Raw genomic sequence first — 18,433 nt, 5'->3', positions numbered from 1 at the left:
CATAAACTCATTCAGCAGTTGACCAAGTTGAGGCAGTTGCTTTCAGTGAGCAGAATGAGTTCACTTGAATATTGTGTAAATCAATGTAGTCCATGTATTTTTACAGCAACATACTGTAAAATGACAGTACATTGCTGGCAACTGCAGCTGCCAGTATTTTACTGTTTTTTAAAGGGACAATTTTTAACAGTGTGTTGTTTTCAAGTCATACTTGCATGCTAATTCAGATTGAATATTCAAAGTAACATGTTAAACAATATAGAGACTTCTAAATGAACGAATGTGCGAATATAAAACCAACTTTACCTCTATGTTCATCGCTAGTAAACAAATGAAGAATCACAGCCATCCTCTGTTTGATTAGGATTAAAAAATAATCATCCATTCAGTTTAATAAACCTTACACGTTTTGTCAAGACATTAAAGATTTGAAGCTGTTCTGCGTTGTAAATGATGGATTATGTTAAAAATGGAGACACAACAACTCAGCACTATCACTTTCGTTTCTGAAGGAAGCTGCACATCATGAGTTCAGTGAAAAACATCCGTCACAGACACTCTACACAAAGCAGAGAAGAGTGAAAACAGCAGCAGGATTATTTTATCTATCTCATAAAATACATCTTAATATTCGCAGATTAAGTTCAGTCACTCCCATACAACCATCCATTACATCATTCAAAATTATACAAAACGTAATACCTTGCAAAATAGCATATATAGTACTTTTAAGGCCCTTAAATTCCTCTAAATTGATTAACTTTTATTACTTTTTAAGACCCCGCGGACACCCTGCTACATGTTGTGTGTATGAGTGACAGATTAGAAATGTCATCATATTTCAATGTCAGATTGATTCTTTTTTTGCTGGTGACTGGTCTTATGCTGGATTTACACTAACAGCATGAATTAAGTATTCGCACGAGTAGATTACACACAAAATCAATGCAAAAGCGTGAATGTCAAAATTAACATGACAGTGTGTTATTTTACTACGGTATCTACTGGTTTGCGCACTAATCCAGAACTCCACACCCTTCCGACGGCAATGGTACGGTCCGACTAAGAGCGCATAAAAGAAAAATGGAAAATCACAATAATGTGTCATTATTTAAAGTTTGTTCTGAGATCAGATTTAAATGCAACAACACAAACTTGTAGAATCAAAAATTAAACCGAGTGACAATTATCCGTTGTTGAAGTACTTAGAAAAATGGAAAATGGAAGTTAGAAATGCATTTTTCATTTGTTTAATTTTGACGGTGTGGATTGAACAAAGCACTGCAAAGCGTTACACGGATCTATACAGACCTCTGACACCTCATATTTCACATTTGATGTATGATATATGTATAGTTTATTAAGATAAGATCAGGTTAAGCCAATTACTCGTTTATATATTTAGTTTGTTAGTTGGCAGTAAAAACGTCTGCTGACAAATACATTTTAAGGAACATCAGCAGTTTTTCTTCCTTTTTAACTGTTAGGGCTAGTTTAACTTCTCTTTCAATTTCATAACTGTACATTTAAAGTCATATTTTGTGCTGATTTATCGAGTGAGCATGATTTTAATGATTAAAAACACTTTCATAGCATTAAGAAATAAAGTGTTCAGACACAGTGTTGAAATGACCATGTTTTTACACCATGATTAAACAGTGTTTGAGGCTTTGAGCATCAGGATCAGACAGACATTTAAATCAAATCACTCTTACACGTTTAAAATCCCTTCATCATTTCCACAAATAAACATAATGGTAGAAGTATCAAACTTACATGCAGAAGTACAGAAGCTCTTGTGCAGCAGAAACACAATCTGAGCTCTTTGACTCTTTCAGTTCTTCTTCCTTTTCTTCTTCTTCCTGGTTTATTGCCTTTCAGGAACTCAACTTGGAAGGTGCATTACTGCCACAACCACATTGGAACACTTCTTGAAATCCATGTAGACCTAAAAAAAGACTGTAGTTTTATAAAACCTTTTCTAATACTTTGAAAAGTACTGTAAGTTTTGTACAGTGCATCTTGAAAGTATTCATAGCGCTTCAATTTTTCAATTTTTTGTTTATTTTTTTATGTTACAGCCTTATTCCAAAATAGATTAAATTAATTTATTAAACTTCTACACACAAGTAATAGTTTTAAACCATTAAAGCTGCATTAGATGAAACAGAAGCTAATTCGGAATAGAGCACAGATTTGTGTGCATCACACATCTCAGTGCGCATTACCAAACGCACTTCTCTTTTATATCATTTCATGCAGTTTTAGCCTAATTGATACAATAGAAAGTCTTAAAGAAGGCAAACAGTTCAGCATCACTGAGTAGGATATTCGGGAGATGCATTTAGGCCCGCTTAAACATTATAGCCTATTTCTCATATAAAGAGCAAATATTAAAGAGCATATTGTAGGTTAAAAAACTATTTTAAAAAAGGTAGAATTGTTTGTGAAAATACTCTATAATACCATAAAATACCATATAAAAATGTTGTACGAAGCGCAGGGGCACAAATATGAAAAAAAAGAGTCTGTTTTCCCACTTCCAGAAAATCCGCTTTTTTTTTTTAAACCACCCAGGTGACATCAGAAAGGGGACTCATCTGACAGGCGCGTGCTGTTAACAGTGAAGCAGAGTAGCACTGGTTGTTAGTTTTGGTGAAAATTATCATCATCGTAGTATATTATTGCATTAATATCAGCATATCAGGTTCACAAGTTCCCATTGCTATTTTGGTTGATTTGTGTGTAAAATGGAATGAATCCAATAAGACCAAAAGCTGATGTAAAAATGGTGAAATACATGCTCCTGGATTAGTCGGAGATGCAGCTTGATGAAAATGAGAATTGTACATGGTAAGACAACTTGTTTTTCTTTTATATTTGTCAACTTTCAAATTAGTAAGCATGATCATTTGAGTAATTAGAAGCAAAGCAATGTGTTTATGTTGGAGTAGCCTGCAGTACAGCACTTTGTTTGCTTAGCTAATTAATTTATTGTCAATGTGTTTATAAGGCGTTGAAAGATGCATCTGCAACAGTGATGCTGACCCAGAGCTGAAGGCTTTCTCTCCACGGGCCTCTCATTCAACTGTGCTTCTATATATATATATATATATATTTATATATTTTATTTGGTGAGGAGGACAATGAACATGTTCCCCCCGTGATTTACGCCCGTGGTTGCGCCGCAAATCAAAAGCATCAGCAGTTGAATAAATGGCCTTAGCAGAAGCCATCGTGCATATCAAAAACAGGCAAAGCAATAGATTAATATTATTCAACATATCACAGAGATTTAAAGAAAAATATTAGATGTAACCCCATTTGTAATTTTTAACATTTTCAAAAGTAACTGTAATTTAATTACATATTTTTTTTAGTAACTGTAACTAATTACTGTTACTTTTATTTTGTAATTAAATTACGTAACGGCGTTACATGTAACTAGTTACTCCCCAACACTGTCAATGATTCATCAGAATAATCTTGCCTGACATGTTTACTGCTCCAAAATACTTTAAAAGTTTCTCAAATAAAATTTTTTAGTTCTAAGGGAATTTTTTGGTTTGTTTTGTTTTTTTACCCTGACATTTAAAATATATGTGGCGCGCAGGGGGATAAGGCTTTTTGTTGGTCGCAAGACCAATACAATAACTGGCACACTAAAGCCAAATTAACACAAACTATTGCAATTAGAGCTCTACTACGACACCCAGTACATTTGCTGGGACATAAAATACAGGTTCATACTTCTAGCAAAGACAATGAGACGTGGATATAGAAAAATAGGGTTTCTTTTATTACAATTCAATTATCTTTGGACCACAAATATTAAAAGACAGGCACATGCACTCTTTTTAAAAAGGCACTAGTGGAGGCAATTACAAAAAAAGATAAATCCTCATCCAACCAGAGGAGCTGAGGCTTACCACAGTTGGGCAGGCTAGGCACTGGGCCCAAAAATGACCCACTGATTCACACTTGCACACTTTGATTTAAAACACCACACAGTGAACTTCAATGCAAACAAGTGGGCAAAAGACTAATTAATAGAAAAATAGTCATGCCACACAGTGGCCAGACTGCCTGTACTAGACACCCCAGCTCCTAGGAAAAGAAGCAAAACCACAATTAGAAAATGTCAAAACATTAAGGAAATACAACAAGCACATATATTAAATGGGCTCACAGAAGCATCAAAATGAGAGACTACCTGAGAGCGGCTACCAGCCACTCAAGGGCACGGAGGTGACAGGCCACAGCTAATCACAGTGTAAAGCACAAGGTCGTAATATTAGAACAGGACAAAGCACCACAAATGCAGCAATTAAAGCAAAGCAAAGCAGTCACACTTATTTTACATTTCCTATTTTTGTAAATATGCAAAAGAAACAAAGATCAAAGAGAACAAATATGCAAAAAGCAAAACACTGATACAAAAGCAGCAAAACAAAAAAAATCAAAGAAACAACTCAAAAACACAAATAGAACAAAACAAAACTAGAAACAACAGAACTAGAAACATAACAACTGAAAACAAAACAAAACTAGAAACAAAACAGCAGCATCCAGCATGTCAAGAGCGAGACACTCAAGCCGCAGTGCAATCCATTATAAAACAGAGCACAATCAACCGACATACCTTCCAAATACAGTGGATTACAGGGGTTTCACATACTGCTACATGAGATGCTATACAATAATACTGTAAAGGTTAAGTATTAATGTATAATAGTTTTTTTTTCATTGTAGTTTTTTTTTGGCCGCATCGATTCTATCAAATAAAAGTTTATCCTGCTCAGTTATGCACATTTTTAGATGGGTGGAAAGGTAAGGCTAAGGCAAGAAATACCGCTTCATCTTTAGAAAAAAAAAGAGGAGGAGACCAACAGAAACTCAGAGTTCAGAGAATAAAACCTGCTCCTGACCAGGTTAGGTTCACAGAGTAAGTGACCACAGTAACTGACTCTGAGTTAAAGTTACCTCTCTTTCAGAAACAGGCTTGACTTACCCTGATTTCTCCAGTTTGACAAACCTGCCATTTTGAAACTGAAAACCCAGAGTTTCTTTCATTTCAAGGTTAAAATATTTTTTTAATTAACCTCTTAATTAATTAAATGTTTTAGTTAATAGTTTTTAATTAACCTCCTTTCTAAAACGGGCCCCAGGTCACTGCTATGACATGATTGACAATTGTCGCTGTTTGTCATTGTACTCTGGTTATCCAGAGAGCTGATGCAGAGTATTCTTAGGGCTTTTCACACTTGAAATTGTTAACCCTGGGTCATTCTAACCCTGGATGAACAGAATCCTGAGTTATCTGTAATCATGTTCCATACTGCTCATGCTTTACCTGGGGTTAAAATATAATCCTGGGTGTTCATTAACAGACAGTTCACATTTGCAAACCCTGGGTTAACATTATTATTTGTATATTTACGTTGCCACTGTCCCTGATTGGACAAACGGCCGGTCACCTTTTTAGATAGCATTTCTGCATCTTGTCGGGTATAAAATGTCATCATGTAGGACTTCAGCTAAGCCTCAGGACATGCACAAAGACAAGAAAACAAAGACAAAAGTACAAATGAATGAAAACAAGTAGCAAAGTATGTCATCTTGCCATCTCCTCATCACTCCAGTTTACAGCAAAAATGGCATTAAGTATTTGCACAAGTTCATTCATTCTTTGAATGAACCACCAACTTATCTGGCATATATTTTAAACACTGGATGATATACAATAATGCAAACTCACTAATATGAGCATGAACTATGAGTACTTGCTATGAACATGCAGGATTTGTCTCAATCGGGTCTTCCAAGCAAGGTAAAAATGTTGAGTGGAAGACACACGAGGAAGCACAACAGAAGTAATCTAGAGCGAGTGCATTTGATCATTTGCATTTAAAGCCAGAGGCACAAAAAGAGCTTGGTTTTCCTCTGACCCCCAAAATTATATATTCTGCAAGGTATATGATCTGATTTTGAGCCGAAACTTCAGACATATTCTGGGAAAACCAAAGACTTATTTCACATCTTGTAAAAAAAGGTTCATAATAGGAAACCTTTAAAGGGATAGTTAACACAGAAATGATAATAGCTTCACCATTTACTCTCCCTCGTGGGGTTTTAAATCTTTGAGTTTCTTGATTTTGCTGAAAAAAAGGATTGTAAATAACGCTGGCTTACTTTGTGTTCCAGAAGAAAGGAAATGATTAAAACCACATGATGGAGAGTAAATGGTTAGGTTGTTTTAATTTTTGGGTGAAACATCAATTTCATGCTTGTTGCTTTGTGCCTTCATACTAAAGTTCACTTTTCTTTGTTTTAAGACCTGATGGTGCTGAAAGAAGAGACTCATCAATGGAATAAAATGGAAGAGCAACACCAAGAAATAACAGCTGATGAAAAACCCACACTGACTAAAAAGACTTCATGCAGAAGACCTCAGAAATCCAAATCTGAGTGTAATTTCAGCAGTAAACAGTGTAGAAAGAGTGTCTGTCAAAAGTCAAACTTTGATGTTTACATGAGAGTTCACACTAAGGAGAAACCTTACACTTGCGAACAGTGTGGAAAGAGTTTTGGTCAAAAACGAAGCTTTAAAACCCACATGAGAATTCACACTGGAGAGAAGCCGTACACATGCCAACAGTGTGGACAAAGCTTCAATCATGCAGGAAACTTTGCACTTCACAGGAGAATTCACACTGGAGAGAGGCCGTACACGTGCCAACAGTGTGGAAAAAGCTTCTATACTAGTGGAACCTTTGCAGCGCACATGAGAATTCACACTGGGGAAAAGCCTTACTCTTGTTCTCAGTGTGGAAAGAGTTTTAAGCAAAATGGCACCCTTACAGTCCACATGAGAACTCACACTGGAGAGAGGTGCTACACATGCCAACAGTGTGGAAAAAGCTTCTATACTACTGGAAACTTTGCAGCGCACATGAGAATTCACACTGGAGAGAGGCCGTACGCATGCCAACAGTGTGGAAAAAGCTTCTTTCAATCAGGAAACTTGGCAGTGCACATGAGAATTCACACTGGGGAGAGGCCTTACTCTTGCATTCTGTGTGGAAAGAGTTTTAAGCAAAATAGCAACCTTGAAGCCCACATGAGAACTCACATGAAGATTCACAATGGAGAGCAGAGTGCTCAAAATGAGGCCTTGTCCAGCAGAGCTTAGGGCTCTCTCCCCGGACAGCATGCCAAACAAGTATGAACTCTTGAATACCAAATACCAACATCAAATTACTGATAATGAAACCCTTTAAAAACCTGAAGATTTAAACTCAATAACTGAAAAGTGGTGAAGATTTTCAGTAACTGTTTTGTAGTGTAGATCAGGGGTCACAGCCCAGGACCAGGTTGTAAGAGTTGCTGCCGGGCTACAAAAAAGCAAAATAACTCAATATGTGTTTCAACTTTATTATGAACCGATAACCATATTTTTGCACATTGCACACTTACATCAAATGGTCGGCACTGAAAAGAGAATTAGAAAGATTAGGAAGAAGAAACTGTCCTACACCCTTAGACTGTTTTTTTTTTTGATAATTCACACCATTTGATTGTCACTCGTGTGAACAAACCAATTTGCCTCCAGTTGTGGGCTTTCGTCTGCAATTTCACAAAACTTGTTAGCAAATAAATTCTGGCTAAACTCATGCGGTGTGAACTTAGGATAAAGCAATGACAGTGACTGACTGATGCAGACTCCTTAAAGACCTCTTTAAACGACAAAAAGTCATCAGATTTGTGTCAGATTATGAGATTTTGACTTGATAAAATCTTGATGTGTTGTGGGTAATAAATACTTTGGTTTCAAAACACTACACATTGATTTTTGATGGACTGATTTAAAAAAGGAAAAAGTTTTCTTAATGAAGACAAACTTTCTGTAGACAACTAGTTTCCTTTAAAGAGATGTTCATGTGAAAATTCCCACATTACCAAAAATAAATCTGTTTATGGGAAACCCAGTGTCGCTATTGTGAATGAGAACATGAGTGATTTGTTAGCTTACATGCTAATTCCAGTACTCAACAGACTACTGAAGCACTTCAGCTATCTGTTAATATGCAATCCATATTGTACTGTTCATGTGCACTGATTATATTGTGTACTGTCTGTAAGTGGTGTGTGTATGTGTGTGTGTAGACAGCCTAATATGAGTTTATTAATCTCAAAGTCACACTTCAAAAGAAACTCTATACCACCAACATTTTCAAAAATAGGATTTGGGATTATATTCATTTATTCATTTTCTTGTCAGCTTAGTCCCTTTATTAATCCGGGGTTTCCACAGCGGAATGAACCACCAATTTATCCAGCAAGTTTTTACACAGCGGATGCCCCTCCAGCTGCAACCCATCCCTGGGAAACATCAACACACACATTCATACACTATGGACAATTCAGCCTACCCAATTCACCTGTACCCCATGTCTTTGGACTGTGGGGGAAACCGGAGCACCAGGATGAAACCCACGCGAAGGCAGGGAGAACATGCAAACTCCACACATAAACGCCAACTGAACCAAGGTTCGAACCAGTGACGACGCAGTGGCACCACCTACTGCGCCACTGCCTCGTCTTGGGATTATATACTATATAATATTTTTATGATTGTTTTTTTTTTTTTATTAAATGTTTAAAATAAATTCACATACAAAGTAGGCCTTACATGCATAAACAAACATGAAGTACTACAATTTCAACAATAGGCAGAAACAAATATAGAAAAAAGCAGCATGTGGTAATGACAATTGTATTTGACGCTAAAACAATATATACACACACACACACACATACATATATATATATATATATATATATATATATATATATATATAAATTAAATGATAAAAGTATATACAATATAAAGATTCAAATGGTTGTGAAGGGGCTATAGGGTACAGAATTCACTGAAAAAGCTACTTTAGTGGCTTTATAATTTGACAAAGTACTAAGTGATGATGGCATAATAGAAAGTTCATTTATAAAGTGTAAAATATAAGGGGGGGGGGGGGGGGGGTCATATTTATCTCTAGACAAGACTAACAGAGCTCTACATGCTTGTTGAACTCCAGTAATGCACAAGCTGTTCTCCAGTGTTCAGATAAAGCTTCACCAATGCTCTGGTGGGTTTCCTTCTTCTGCCAGTTGTGTGTCCCTTACCTGAAAAAGAAACACCTGCCACAGACAAGACATCTAGCTAACTATCTAAAGCCGGGCTCAGACCAAAGGAGTTTTAGCCTAATTTATTTTCATCTCCCGATAATCAGAGATGAATTCTTGTCGAGGACTTTGATCGGTTCTGATTCTCAGCGCAGATAATCTGGTAATGTGAATCTTGAACACAAAACGAAGTCTCCTCGATCATAGCAAACATGTTTGATATCCAGGATTTTAAATCATTCCAACCTATTTTGTAAAACAAATCCGTGAACTGGGGAGAATTGTGCTGCTTTCATGTACAAATATATAATTTGTTGAATAAACTTAAATTATCTTTTATTTTAGGCAAGATTTAATGTCATTCTTATACTGGTGTGCAGGTATTTATAACACATAAGTAGCGGGTAGTGAAACGTTGCCAGTTATCTCCATAACCCAAATTGATTGAACATTAAACTGTATTTTTTTCTGTGATGGGGAGAGAATTAGTTCAATAGCCTATAAAATCATTAGGCCTAGGTCTATATAGTCTAGTCCTGTAAACTGAGAAAGAGTGGGATAAAGACCAGGGCTGTTGCATTGAGTCAATTACTGTATTTTTCTACACTACTGGGCTTATTAAATGTGCAACAGGTACAATTTCACTTTTGAAGAGGGTTATAGCAATTCAAATCACTTTTATTGTCATATCATCATCAGCACGTGTGCTATGATGAGTGAAAAGCTTAGGTGCTAGCTCAAGACAGTACAAAATACAAATAGTGCAAATATTTACACGGAGACGGAAGCGCGAAGCTGTGAAGATCAGTCATGTCAGGACCGCGCTCAGCAGCGCTTCCATGTTAGCGGGGAAATAGCTGGGTTTAAAACTTCCGTACCAGAACAACACTATCACAGACAACACGAGGGTGTGCTACAGAGGACTGCAGTGTTTTATCACTCACCTGGTTACATAGGCTGAAGCAGTAAAGCGTCCTCATGGTGTTTAACTAGTGCCATGAGAAGCCAAGGAGGACACTTAAGCGTATCACTGAGATTGTGATGTTGTTTGATGCTAAATTGCTTTTAATTGTTTAAAATAAACTTACTAAATAATATTAAAGTGATGGTTACACCATTTTCTGCATTTTGAAATCTCTGCAACAGCTGGAGGTTTGTAGTACACGGCATATTACTGCAATTTTTACAGTGCTCGTCCTATACTTCAGGGTTTCTTCCCACCGCAGCTTCGCTTTGGTTCTTTGAAATGGCGGCCACGTGCAATAAGCGTATTGTGGAGCACCAGTGTTGAGAATCAGTGTGGACGAAGTAATGAAGCCTGAACCCCGAAAGTTCAACAGCTGTTTGGTACCTCCGCAGATATCCAGGTTTCTGTAAAGCAGATAATGCAGCAGTTTCTTGTTTCCTGTTGGAAGGAAATGCATGCCCGTAGCTTGCAAAGTTTGTTGTCCAGTGACTAAACGTTAGCCAGCAGAATGGTGGGGAGCGGAGGTCAAAATTCACAGCGTCTCAGTCTAACGAGGACGCCGGCTCTCTTTCATCTTTTCCGGCTGCATTTCCTTCGTCACTTCGGTTGTGTTACCCAGACAAAGGGCTCTGTTGCTGTGTTTGTAAACAGAGCGTCGATAAAGAAGTCTGGTCTTCGATGTGCAACGAGGAAGCCAATTTACCGAAGTGTATGTCTGTCGTAGGTAATGAGAGTGTGTACATACAGCGCAAAAAACGACAAAAATACAAGTAAAACACACAAAACACAACAAAGTTTGCTGGGAGCTTGGAACATGGTGGCCATGCTCGACACCATCTTGATGATGTAAACGTAGAGAAGAGTGACCATTGTGGCAGAAAGCGAGTACTTTGTCTCACAGAACTGGTAAAATCCGCAAGTGCAACCTCTGAAGATGGACTGCTAAAAATGCTTAGTCGTATGCATGACGATGAAACTTCATCTGCTGTTCACAACGAACATTGCCTGCTGCATTTTTTAGAGTCACTTTACAATAAACACTGTCATGATCCATAAAAACATGACTAGATTCGTCAAAAAATTCGGCAGCTAGGACGATTCCTGTTGTCTTTACGTGAAATAAGTTCAATCGAGACATTAGGGGATGCAATAAAACCAAAGAACTTTATGATTGTAAACGAGCCAGTAAAGGAGATGGCGGAATTTTCCAAAAGTAAGAATAAGTTCAAAACTCCAAGTCTTGCCTTGAAAATAGGAAATTCACCGTTAAAAATCAGTGACATTATAGGTTGCCGTGCTCTTATGGCTGGAGACAAGGAACTCGTAAAATCCTCTGAAGCATTCCAGAAACTTTATCAGGCAAAATGGGCGTAGTATCTATATCAGACTGTGCTTGTGGTACAATTAGTGATCTGAAATACAACAAACCAGACAATCTGCCACTTAAAGAATACATTATAAAGCTTAACGAACACCTTGACAAAACAGCCAAGTTCGCAACTGCAGCACTAAGAAATGCTTCAACAGTTCAGAATTATTCCAGATTACCACATACTACATTGACCAAGATTGTTCTATTCAACAGAAAACGGATTGGAGAAGTAAAACGGATTGGAGAAGTATCAAAAATGAAATCGAGTCATTTTCTTCAGTGCAATCAGACAGACAGACAGACAGACAGACACACACACACACACACATACACAAGAAGCAACAGGACTGTCAGCTTATGAACAGAAGCTATGCAGATATTTCAGCCGAGTTGAAATTAAAGGAAAATGAGGGAGAAAGGTGGCAGTGTTGTATACTCCACACATGACCGGTTCACTCAATTTGATTATTGCTAAAAGAAAGGAATGTGGTGTGTCTGAAGAAAACAAATACCTTTTTGCTGTACCAAACTGCATGACATATTACAGAGGACATCAATGTCTGAAAAGACTAGCTGATGAATGCGGTGCAAAAAAGCCTGATGATCTCAGATCCACCAAGATCTGCCAACATATAGCCACCACTTCTCAAATTTTGAACCTAAAAGAAAACGAACAGGACAATCTTTCAGATTTTTTGGGCCATGACATCTCTGTCCGCAGACAGTTCTATAGATTGTCTGAGCCCACTTTTCAAAGCGGAAAATTTTCAAAGTTGTTGCTAGCGTTCGAAAATGGAAAGTTGTATGGATTAAAAGGAAAGTCGCTGGATCAAATTGGAGGTATTTATGTTTCTAAGTTAAGTTCTAATATATGTCATATTTTTGTTCATTATTACTGTGTAACAACTAAACTTGTTCTGTTTCCTGATATATTTAACAGTTTTTTTAAATGACAATATTTTACAGCAGTGGTTCTCAGCTGTTTCTGCAGGCCCTCCAAAAATATTTGCATGTATCTTTTTGGTGCTAAGGAATATTGTTAAAAACTGAAAATAAAATGTTTCTCATTGTTCAGATTTCACAGACGAGGAGGATGAGAAAGATGATGATGACGACGAAAGAGAAAATGAGGAAATTATTCCTCCAGACAATGCTCCGGATGAAAATGCTCTGGATGAAATGAATGCTAGGTACTTTGAATCTAAGACATGTCAACATATTACATCTACAGTACAGACCAAAAGTTTGGGCACACCTTCTCATTCAAAGACTTTTCTTTATTTTCATGATTATAAAAATTATAGATTCACACTGAAGGCACCAAAACTATAAATAAGCACATGTGGAATTATATATGTAACAAAATATGTGAAACAACTAAAAATATGTCATATTCTAGGTTCTTCAAAGTAGCCACCTTTTGCGTTGATTACTGCTTTGCACACTCTTGCCATTCTCTTGATGAGTTTCAAGAGGTAGTCACCTGAAATGGTCTTCACTTAGGTGTGACCTGTCAGGTTTAATAAGTGGGATTTCTTGCCTTATTAATGGGGTTGAGACCATCAGATGTGTTGTGTATAAGTCAGGTGGATACACTGCTGATAGTCGCTCAGCTATTGGTCAAATTGCATCACCAGTGAGTTCACCGATGAGTTCAACTGTTCTCCTAAAGGCATACAACAAGTGTTTAGTTAGGAGATTAGTTGGTGTTGATAAATATGTTATCCTGTACTTTATATTTAATGAGTGAGATTATATTTGATTGCCCACTTTAGGGTAATTATGCCTACACTGCAAAAAAATGCTTTTCTTGCTTAGATTTTTTGACTTGTTTCTACAGCCACTTTACGGAAAAATTTAAGACAATTTAAGACCTTAATTTCCCGGATTTTAATTTAAGACATTTTAAGACTTTGTAAGGACCCGCGGGAACCCTGGTTTAGGTGACGCAGTGGCACAGTAGGTAGTGCTGTCGCCTCACAGCAAGAAGGTTGCAGGTTTGAGCCTTGGCTGGGTCAGTTGGTGTTTCTGTGTGGAGTTTGCATGTTCTCCCTGCGTTTGCGTGGGTTTCATCTGAGTGCTCCGGTTTCCCCCACAGTCCAAACACATGCACTATAGGGGAATTGATCAACTAAATTGGCCGTAGTGTATGAGTGTAAACGGGTGTGTGTGTGGATGTTTCCCAGTGATGTGTTGCGGCAGGAAGGGCATCCGCTGCGTAAAACGTGCTGGATAAGTTGGCGATTATTGAATAAAAACTTATTTAAAATATGGGATGTTTTACATCGTTGTTTACATTTACTTTTTAACCATGTCTACAAATGTGAAAAGGAGCTTTAACGAGAGATAAAAAGAAATTAACATTGCATTTTTGTCTTTGGATTAATTGTTTGTTATCACAGTATGTGGTATTATCACAATGTTGACCTAAGCTGCAAGACAAGGTTAGTTTAACAGGTGTAATAAACAAAGAATACCTAATGTATTGCTTTATCTTATATTCATGTCCAGAGAAAATAAATATTTCTACCAAATTAAGTTTCAAATGGATTATAAAGTAAAATATAGGTAACAATATTTCAAAAAAGTTCTCATTAGCCATGTTTAGGTACTGCATTAAAATTAACAGCAAGAAGAGAGAAAGAAAAAAGATCTATTACTATTAATGTAGGTTTAAATACAACTTGTATTAGTTTTACCTTCATTTAATAAATTGATTAGAACACTTTATTTTCATTTGCTATTTAACAATGGTTATGAAATTGAAATCTTTTGCAGTGTCACATTGACTTTAAAAGGTAAATATAACCTTACTGTACAGTTAAAAAAAAATCATAAAAAGTTATTAAGATTAAGCAGTCTTTAGCACTGTTATGAACACCATTACAAGTACAATCTGACAGGGGCGTGATGGACATTTTAACAGTGGGGGGACAGCTGTATGAAATCCAGAAGTTTACATTCTTAAGCTCCTGTTTCTAAATTGTCTGTCTCTAAAAGTGAGGGGGACGTATCCCCCTGTCCCCCCGGTTGCTACGCCCCTGCAATCTGAATATTCTTGACAACACTTTAAAAGTTTAAGAAGTTAATAATCCATACTACATTAAAGTACCCATTATATCCAAACTGTGCATGTTCATCATCACAATATAATGAATTATTATATATCGGCAGGTCTAGAAACAATTATGGCAAAAATAATCCTAAAAGGATGTTTTATTTAAATTAAACAATTACACCTGACTTACCAAGAGTAGTGGTCTTGAGGGTCTAACATATAAGGCCTTCAACTTGACCTTTAAAATAATTCTGCCATCCAGTTCTTGACCTTCAGTTAAGTGTGGTTTAATAAGCTTGTTACCACATCCTATAAGTATTTCCAAACTACACAAAATGAAAAGCATTGGTATTAATGCATCATTACATAATGACTCAGTAAAACACGAGTACACAGTATTACAATTACAATACTTATAACTTAAAGAAAAATAAAAACAATTTCCTTACATCGAGTGGCACTTTATCTTTGAAGCCTTCTTTGATTCATTCTTCTTAAAACCATAGTACTGTCCCATGCTTTTTTTAAATTCAAAAGCATTTAATATGAGTCCAATCTCATGCAAGTGCTGTTTTTTCCTTTGTTTTACAACATTTTTATCATTAGGGGAGGTCAACAAGATTACATCTTTGTTGAAAGTCTGATAGTATTGTGCTCTGGGCCTGTAAAAACAAAGAGCTTAAAGCAAGCTTCAACAGAAAACCAGGTATAATAATTATTGCGATCACATTAATTTCTTGATGTATTGTGCAGCCCTAACATATAGTCAACCCAGGCTCATTCTGATTATGTACTCCCAATATACATTTCTGGAGAGAGCAAAATATGTCCCAGGAGGTGTGTTTTTTTGCAGCTTTTGTTCTCGCAAATTTCTCTTGTGAGTGCCATTCACATTTGTTGTTCTCACGTAAATCCACCAGAGGCCGCAGTCCACGACTGACTTACTGACTGACCAATCGACAGATCCCCCCACCTTGCCCCTTCCCTAAACCCATCCGCAATTTTTTAAAAAGCAATCCGAAAAAAAGAAAGTCCCCTGATTTTTACTACATTTTCAGATTTTACCACAATCACATCTTGTTATTTACTAATTTTATTTATTTTTTTGCTTTTCATTTTGACTTGCATCCTTTCTGGAAACGTTCTTCAATGGACTCCAACCCCATTGTCGCAATCAACTCCACTCTGTGTCAAGTCTGTAGGGTCCGCCTGTTTGGTCCAACGACGGCAGCCAATCAGACGGCAGAAGGATTCTTGCGCGTCACTGTCTTCTTTTAAGCACAAATAGTATTGAGTTAAATACATATATAAGTTTGATATGAGTATATCTTTCGTTTTATCTGACTCCAATAATAAAACATTGATAAAGTTATTTTGTTTCCTTTCACATTATTTTAGATTATGATTGAATATTCTTTTAATTTGTTATTATACCTTATTCTCATTTACTCAGATTCCGATAGCATCTCGAGTCTTGCACCGGCCGGGTATACAATCTCTTAATACAAGCTTGTCAGTCTTGGTCATTAAACAGAGGCGATTAACCACTCTCCTAAGAAGGCAGAACACTACTTACTCAATTTAGGAGATTTTTATGTGGTTCCCATAGATCTGTTATCTACTTAATCAAGACAGAGTATTTTAATAATAATCGCACAGGATTATAAGTTTGTAGATGAAGGCCTAAATATCCACATTTATATTAGTTTCAACAATATTTTGTTGTTCTAAATAGAAAACCCACAGTTGGCCTTTTGCAGTCTACGTATACATGAAATAATGCCAATTTGCTAGTCGGATCTCTAACAACATTGAATAGCGTGCCACGCTGCTCCGTCTAACATGTTTTAGTCTGTTACTAACCTGTACAGTGGCTTGTAGTGCTATGGATAACAACATTTATCAGTGATAATAACACGAGGACTATTTGAATAATTCAAAACATAACAATTTATTTATCAGGTAAACAGGATAATTCAAAGATCAATTCAAGCAATCAAAACATTAATCAATTCATTATGTAACATCAATCAATCAAAATTACATTAGTGAAACGTTTAGCCAATTCAAAGTACATAAATGAAAGTTTAGAAGTTTACCTGAAGACGAAAAGACTACACACAGCAATTGTGCGGGAGATCTGGATACAGATTCCCCGACTTCTCTGCCACCTTCCCTTAAGTACCCATCTTTGCACCTCAGGGTGTTTCTTTGATATTTACATTTGGCCATCTCTCTACAGGACATTTTCATGGGAAGAAGTTTCGGTTGGGGTTTCTGTGGTATTACCATTTGTGTGTTTCTTTGTTCTTGGTGAGGGGATGTTTTGCTTGAGGGGCCTGATTATAATTTTATTACCGGACCGAGGGCAAATGTTTCAATATCTAAAGGGGTGAGACCTTCTTTATCAGACACGCTGGAACCTTCAATGCGTTAGGTAAACAGAGACAAAAGGGGAGAGGGTATAACAGGAGATATGTGTCTGGGGGAAGTTTCGCTCCCACACTGAGAGCGACAGATGTGAGCTCTTTGATGCTTATCAGGTAGCTGTTCTCATTAAAACACAGATGTCGTAAATAATCATTCCTGATACCAGCCTTACAAGTCCACTGACGTATGTGTTGATCTACTGGACAAACACCAGATAAGCTATTCATTAAGAGGTAAGTGGTCAGCTGATAAGCGAGAAAAGAAACGGCGTCATACTGCCCAGTAGCATTCGTTTTAAAGATGAAATGCAGCCATATGTAGCTCTGGCTACATAAACATACATATTTGCGATCTCCAGAAATGTATATTGAGCTATTTCAGAATGAGCCTGTGTTGCATATAGTATGTTAACAATCACTGCATATAAATTTAATTCTTGCATATCTAGTTTTATACCTGCATTAAATATAAACTGTTCAATGCAATGAATATTGTAGTGTGCTTACCTATTAACCTTTTCTTGGTTAAGGCTGGGCCTTTTATCCTCAAGAACCCCATTTTTTCTAATAACTGACCATTTTGACATCTCCTCTGCCGAAAAAAATGAATCCATCAACGCCCTTGTGAGTTTCTTCTAGCAAATCAGTAACTGACTTGTTCTGTAAATATGAAAAATATTATAATACACTCACATTCAATCTAATTATCTATTCACATTTCATTAAAAATGCATTTATTCAGATGAACAAAAGTCCTATGGATTTTAATTAAGAGAAAAATTATATAAGGAAACAAGATTTGACGTCACTCATTAGAACATGCTAACTAAGAAATAATCTGCTAAATGTCATATTTACTCAAAACAAGATTTACAAATATTAATCACTATAAACATTATACCACAGATTTGTTAAATGTTAACTTATTGTTATGTTGTAACGTTAATACAATTAATAGGTGGGGCCAAATTATAGAGAATTACTTGAACATGCATTGACATAAATACATTTAATTGTTGTTGCATTTTAAATGCATTATCCTCAATACTATTTTTTTGTTTAACTAACATTATATGTTAAACATACATACTACTCATCTAGCATAATGGTAGCATTTTTTTGGTAGTGCAAAAACAAGTACCATTGCGTAATTAACGTTTAGCATATTAAAATAGGTGGTACACAAGCATTAGTTCTTCAAAAGGTTGTTGAATTTTTGTTATTTGTCAAAATTGCGGCAAATAAAAAGGCTATGTTGACACCTCAGTATCTGAAAACGATAAAAATGCGAGGCACACAAAACTGTCTCTTTGTTGACTTGATTACTTTTATGTTGCTAGGTAATCACTGTATCAACTGAATATGGCATCGTCATCACTACCTTTGCTTACACAGTAATTCCCGTTCAGCCTTTAACGTTA

At 36.5% G+C, this 18,433-nt stretch overlaps 2 protein-coding genes across 2 annotated transcripts in view; one reads left to right on the top strand and one right to left on the bottom strand.

The window, feature by feature from the left end:
- LOC110439479 (NACHT, LRR and PYD domains-containing protein 3-like) overlaps positions 1 to 1,853 on the bottom strand; it is a 136,622-nt gene extending 134,769 nt beyond the window's left edge. The window contains exon 1 of the mRNA XM_073947395.1: positions 1,777 to 1,853. The gene's annotated coding sequence lies outside the window, so the exon portion shown is untranslated. The remainder of the gene's footprint in view (positions 1 to 1,776) is intronic.
- The window catches only part of LOC101883766 (uncharacterized), a 291,682-nt gene that overhangs the window by 227,251 nt on the left and 45,998 nt on the right, over positions 1 to 18,433 (top strand). The gene's annotated exons all lie outside the window — the stretch shown is intronic.

The sequence above is a fragment of the Danio rerio genome, chromosome 4 (assembly GCF_049306965.1).
Source record: "Danio rerio strain Tuebingen ecotype United States chromosome 4, GRCz12tu, whole genome shotgun sequence".
NCBI classification, from domain to species: Eukaryota; Metazoa; Chordata; class Actinopteri; order Cypriniformes; family Danionidae; genus Danio; species Danio rerio.
This window is presented reverse-complemented; position numbering and strand designations above follow the sequence as displayed.